The 6000-nt window shown below is 34.4% G+C and overlaps 1 protein-coding gene across 1 annotated transcript in view; it reads right to left on the reverse strand.

The window, feature by feature from the left end:
• Positions 1-4605, reverse strand: part of LOC102801161 (allatostatin-A receptor-like) — a 93596-nt gene extending 88991 nt beyond the window's left edge. Inside the window, exon 1 of the mRNA XM_006825973.3 lies at positions 4574-4605. The gene's annotated coding sequence lies outside the window, so the exon portion shown is untranslated. The remainder of the gene's footprint in view (positions 1-4573) is intronic.
• Positions 4606-6000: the final 1395 nt, after the last annotated feature.

The following is a 6000-nucleotide window of genomic DNA, read 5'->3' on the forward strand; positions in this document are numbered from 1 at the left end:
TGCATTTCAAATCGCGTTGTGCGTCAGTAAAAGGTCAGAAAGGTCATCCTTTGTTATGCTAATTTGTGTGTTTACGCTGCTCTATACAACGTGGATATGTTTTTTTTCATGTGGAACAAAAATTAGTTTGTATTCAATTTGAACTGTGTTGCGCATGTAATTTTTGTATGCATTCAGCATACAACTACATACTATTCTTATAAATATTCATGTTCAAGGGCCATAATCATGATCTTTTAGTAGATGAAAGTAAACTCTTTTTTTACAAGTTTTATCGAATTGTCAATATACTGGTATAATATAATAGCAATAACCCCCGCCGAAGTTGGGTATACCACTTGATATTGCACAATTCACTCCATATATGCACTCGCCTGCGGCTCGTGCATATATGTCGTGAATTGTGCAATATCTCGTGGTACACCCGCCTTCGGCGGGGGTTATTGCTTAAATATCACATGGCTGTATCTCATGGAAGTGTCATGATATATAGGATAAATCACATAATTTATCTATCATATGTAGAATGATCTACAAGCAAGTCGAATATGACAGTTAGATATATGGGTAATAGAATTTAACCAGACATCAAACAGGCCTCAATGTATCAAAGGGAGATACAGTGTTTGACAATGGACTTCAATACTAACACTCAATATGTTGCAATGACGTCGCGTAATCATATGAAAAACCACACTACACGCAACATATGTTATAATAACATCAACAATGGGATTACCCAGTATAATCCAGCAATGACAGATCTATGCGTAATCTTACTGATTATTCCAAGCGTTGGATTACGTAAGTGATAATTGACAGATAATATTATAGGATATCATCAGAACGCAAGCAGGAAACAATCCAAAATGGATGAGTTGCATTGTAAACACGTTTTTGTTCCATGAAACATTTTTATTTGCCTTTTAAAGCACAGCGAAGCAACTTTGCTGTCGTTATTATTTTAAACAAAGAATCGATATTTATAGTTAGATTAAAATACCGTAACCAGTATAGTCTATTTTGGAATGTCGGAATAGTGATTTATCGATTAAAGTGCATATTATAAATAACTCAAAAGGACACCCAAAGCCAAACAACAGGAGAAAATTAGGTTATTACTAATATTGGAAAAGTGTAAAACGTTTATCATATCATTTTCACCTAAGAAGATAGATATAATTGTAATTTATATAAAAGCAAAGCTTTTTATGTTTCCAAATACAGTATGCCAGATGAAATAGCAGACTAGTCACATACCTGTCCTATATTGCCAGTAATGACGAACATGTAAATAGAACAAGAACAGTCAAAGATAGTGATATAGCCAATCAGAGAACTTTCACTCCAGAGGATATCATCTGAATTGTCTTTTCGGATATAGGTGTGGAGAAACCCAACTTAGGTTGAAAAGTTACGCTAACACGGTAGAAGTACAGGATGATCCAAAATAATACACATGTGAAATAATCACATATTGACATCTTTATTACTCGTCAGGCGACTTTCAACTTGAAACAGTTATTACAAGTTTTTACACCTTTGTTGAATAGACATAAAACAGCGACATGTTATCCATGGCGAATTACGTAGTTTTTCGGTCTCAACTCTCATGCAAAAACTTACTACAGTATATCTAAAAACATAATATGTGTTTACCATTCGGTAGGATTGCCCCCATAGTATGCTTGCTGTTGCATAGCTCAAAAACATCGTGGAAAATCAGCACGTCGAAATTGTCTTTATGCTATGCTGTGCTGTCGATTTTATTGCTCGATGACGATATGTTTTTAGAATAAGGACGCTTTTAATACTTGCATCTCGGCTAGTTTACCATACGCTGTTGCTTGAATTTATAATTATGGATAACCGAATTATATTGCCCTATATACGACCTCGAGTACGCTTAGACTTGATTGCACATAATTGTTTCGGGTCTGTTATGTTTCTATTCTATTCTATTCTATTCTATTCTATTCTATTCTATTCTATTCTATTCTATTCTATTCTATTCTATTCTTATTAAGTCGAAAGTGTTTTGTCACTATTAAAACAATACATTTAATATTGATAGTGTCTGACCTCACGGTTCACTATGTTTTAAGTGCCAGAACGATGTTGAATATGTATGCAAGGAAGTTTTTACTAAGTAAGCACAAATATATATACGAGCGCTGAGAACCATTGCGTACTTTGTAATGTTTAACTACATTTGCTGCACTCTGGGTAGGCATATAATTTAATGACAAATTTAAGGAAAAGACATCTTGATTACGAGCTGTATTTACGTGACATTTGACTCAACTATGAGTCTGTTATGTCATAGGCATCAAAGACTAGCGTAATTGGTTGGATGAAAACAATCTCAGCAGGCTTATTCTGATCTTGCGTTCGGTATTATTGACAATATTTGGCCATGCATATAATAATAAATGATATCAAACGCAAAACATTTACATTTAGTATATTTCTTCAATCCAAAAGCAATATAGTATATATCTCAATGACTGTGGGTAAATAGAATGAAAAACAAAGAAAGAATGGTATGTATTTTAAGCCATCAAAAGTTAATTCAGTTGGTCTTTGTTTAAGGTAGAGATGCAGTTTACCTGACAGGTATTTTAGTTAATTAATTAGGAAACCAAGATGACCCCCCTAGTCCACAAAACTATATATTTTCGGAAAGCTTATTGTATGAATTTTGAAATTTTGTTAGTAATTTTTCATTGATACTGTAGTTTGAAATATGGACAAAAATGTGCTTTTTTTGGTCAAAAGTGATTAAAAAAATTAGCTTCTAAACCACGCTTTTGTTTCCTGTCAAAATTGGTTTATGGGTACATCTATTTACTATGAAGAAAGTGCCCTCTTGAAAACTGTCTACCAGATGTCAATTTTGCAGGGCGGCAGCTCAAATTTCACTACTTCAAGTTTATACATAAATTAACACCCATGCTATTTGTATGTACGATTGTTGTAACACTGTTCAACCAAAAACAATGCCCGACGGCGTTTTGAAGATAAACACATTGTCAATCATTTGTGAAAATTTCAAAACAAACGGTCAAAGCGTCTAGGAGCTATTTTTTTTAAAGTTCTGGGATGTGCACTAAAAAGAAGCTGAGATAATTGCTAATTTGCATAACAATTCACTCAGTAAGAAGTTTGCTAATGCTCATAATTAAAATGGCTGTAACAGTTCCAAATTTGAATGTATTATCGTTTTGTTAAAAGTTAAATATAGTGCATACTATGGAGATCCCGTCATTTTTTTTTTCACCATGTTTGCACCTGTTATCTATATTTTTAAATCGTTTTTTGAGTATGTTCCACTATTAACAATTCTACAAAATTTTAGCCAAGACTGTTTGGATAATAAAAAGCAAAAAGAAAATTTCGCTCCCAAGTGCCCACGAACCTGCATCTCTACCTTAAGTGTTTGTTTTCTGAAATAAAATATTGTATTTCCATAGTTGCTGAACTAAAATAATTGTATTTTAAAATAATTGTATTTGGGAAATTTTCCAATTGTTTCTCGCCCAATAACGAGGTCGCAAACAATCAAACATTGAACATTAACAAGTGTGTTTCATAAATACTAACGGAATGTTGTAAATCCATATATTTATATCAATCCAAATCACACGTCTTTATATAAACATACAACGCGGTTCCAGTTACGCTACGACGAACAGTCCCAGAAATATAGCTTGAAATAGCATATAGTGAATGCGCAATTACAGTGACTAGATGGGCATGCGCAATTACAGTGACTAGATGGGCATGTGCAATTAATTAACAGTGAGTAAGATGAACATGCGCAAATCCCGGAAGCCTCAAATAACATGCAGAATATAATTCTGCGCACAAATTAAGCATAGTATTATCATGGTCAGAATGACCTATGCAGGTACGAACGCCTTTGGAAGTAATTTGTTTCACCAGCAGCGACAACACGTAAGTGGAAGTAATCGAAATGACGCGCATAAACGTACATACATACATGAAACACGAAGTGCGAATTCACAACTCGGCAACTGAAATGTACCTTGCCAATTTTCGCAGTCGCGCTCACCGATATGCTGCAACCCATTGCCCCCCAAAAATAGCGTGTAGTGAATGCGCGATTCGAAATTCTTACACCACAAACAACGTGCAGAATACAGTCTGTGCATCAACTGTTCTTTGCTAAAACGTTTTATACATGTCATTCAAAAAAGCTATTGAACACAGACACGACCTAAATACACATACATACAATAATAATTAACTCCCAACAATTAGTACACACAACATACACAGTAGACTATAAACACCAATAAACAGGGATTGAAAAATACACCTGAACCAACAACATTTAGCTACAGAATTAAACGTCTATTACAAGATCGGTGTTACGAAATGTGTCATATGCAGAACGATGGCGTAAACATCCGACAGTACTTTTAGTGGAACCGGAAATGATAATCTAGCAATAGCTTATATGCAACTAATGTATTATATTCTGATTGGGCATGTGACAATCTCTAAGGAGCCAATAAGAGGTTAATAAAATAAGCACACGTCTACTTACATGTACATGGTTAGCGAGAATACTTCATCCAAATAAACGTTCTACATGGTTCGGTCGTTATTGTATACTTTGCCTCGATTGTATTAAAGGCGGATTCTTTGATGGTATTAATAATTTATTTGGCGTTAATGCTACAAAGGCACGGCATATGCAGCTGTAGCGATTGTGATCATAACACTAACTGATGTGTCATTTGTTATGAAATAGTACCTTCACATACCACACTGTTTTAAATTATTTTCACCTAAATATGTATCCGAAAAACGATTTAATACTCAATATAAGAACATAGTCTTATTGATGTTGCCAAACGTTTTAAAGGAATGATACCATTGGGTGTTCCAACATGTTAATTGTCATCGAATGCAGAACAACCCCTTCACATTAATCAAATTCGTGATATCGACGTGTTGTACATGCATACACGGAGTCTTTGTATAATGATATTTTGTGGGAGTGGGACGGGCGGGGGAACTTGTTACAACTGCCATTTCAGCCTAACGCTTCTTTAGAACCTTTGAGCTTTGTAACATGTGTTTGTTGTAACGGTTGTTTTATGGCGTCTAAACAATTGCTTGCCGTACGATGATTGATAATTTATTTTACCGAGCAAATGAAACAAAGGAAGTTTTTGTTATTTTATTTAAAAACGTACATCAATTGTCTAACATATCTTAGTTGTATCACTCAAAGCTCATCAATTTGTACAATCTGCCCCCCTCCCTCACATAATTTAAACTAGAATAAATATTTCAGGAGGTGTGAATGTAACACCACCTAAATAATAAATGAATGGTTTCATTTTGTTTTCCAATATAACAAAAATTCTGATTACTGCTTACAGCGCTCGATTCTCTCTGATAGTCAATTTTGTTTTAGTCGTTGCGTTACACATTTGTTCAATAATTATGCTAATCGTATAATATGTTAACGACCTCTATTATTAATATTATCAGTTTCCGGCTTTACCACTAAAATTACAATAGACAACTATATACCAAGATGATATTTTCACATGCACCATATTACCATAATACAGTTATATACCACGATGATATACTCACATGCACCATACACCATGAAAACACACCATATACCACGATGATGTGATCGGTTTCCATTTAAACTCGTTCAGTTTATTTAAGCTAGGCGTTCCATTGCAGCAATGTGACAACATATTGCTGTATTGTAGACGTGCGATTAAACTCTTCTGCGACAAACAACCGATGTTTGCTGGATTAATGTTACCATGGTAACGGCACTAAGAGCATTACACTGCCAGCATGAAAAATGAAATACTCTGTTCATACCTGGACAAGTCTGTTTGCAAAGTAATTGTGATATACACATTACATTACATTGGCAGTTAAGAACGTTGTAAAAACCTCATGCTTCTAACTCAAAGCAGTATAACGTTCCATTTCGAG

Source organism: Saccoglossus kowalevskii, chromosome 5 (genome assembly GCF_978046115.1).
Source record: "Saccoglossus kowalevskii chromosome 5, keSacKowa6.1, whole genome shotgun sequence".
In the NCBI taxonomy this organism is placed as follows: domain Eukaryota; kingdom Metazoa; phylum Hemichordata; class Enteropneusta; family Harrimaniidae; genus Saccoglossus; species Saccoglossus kowalevskii.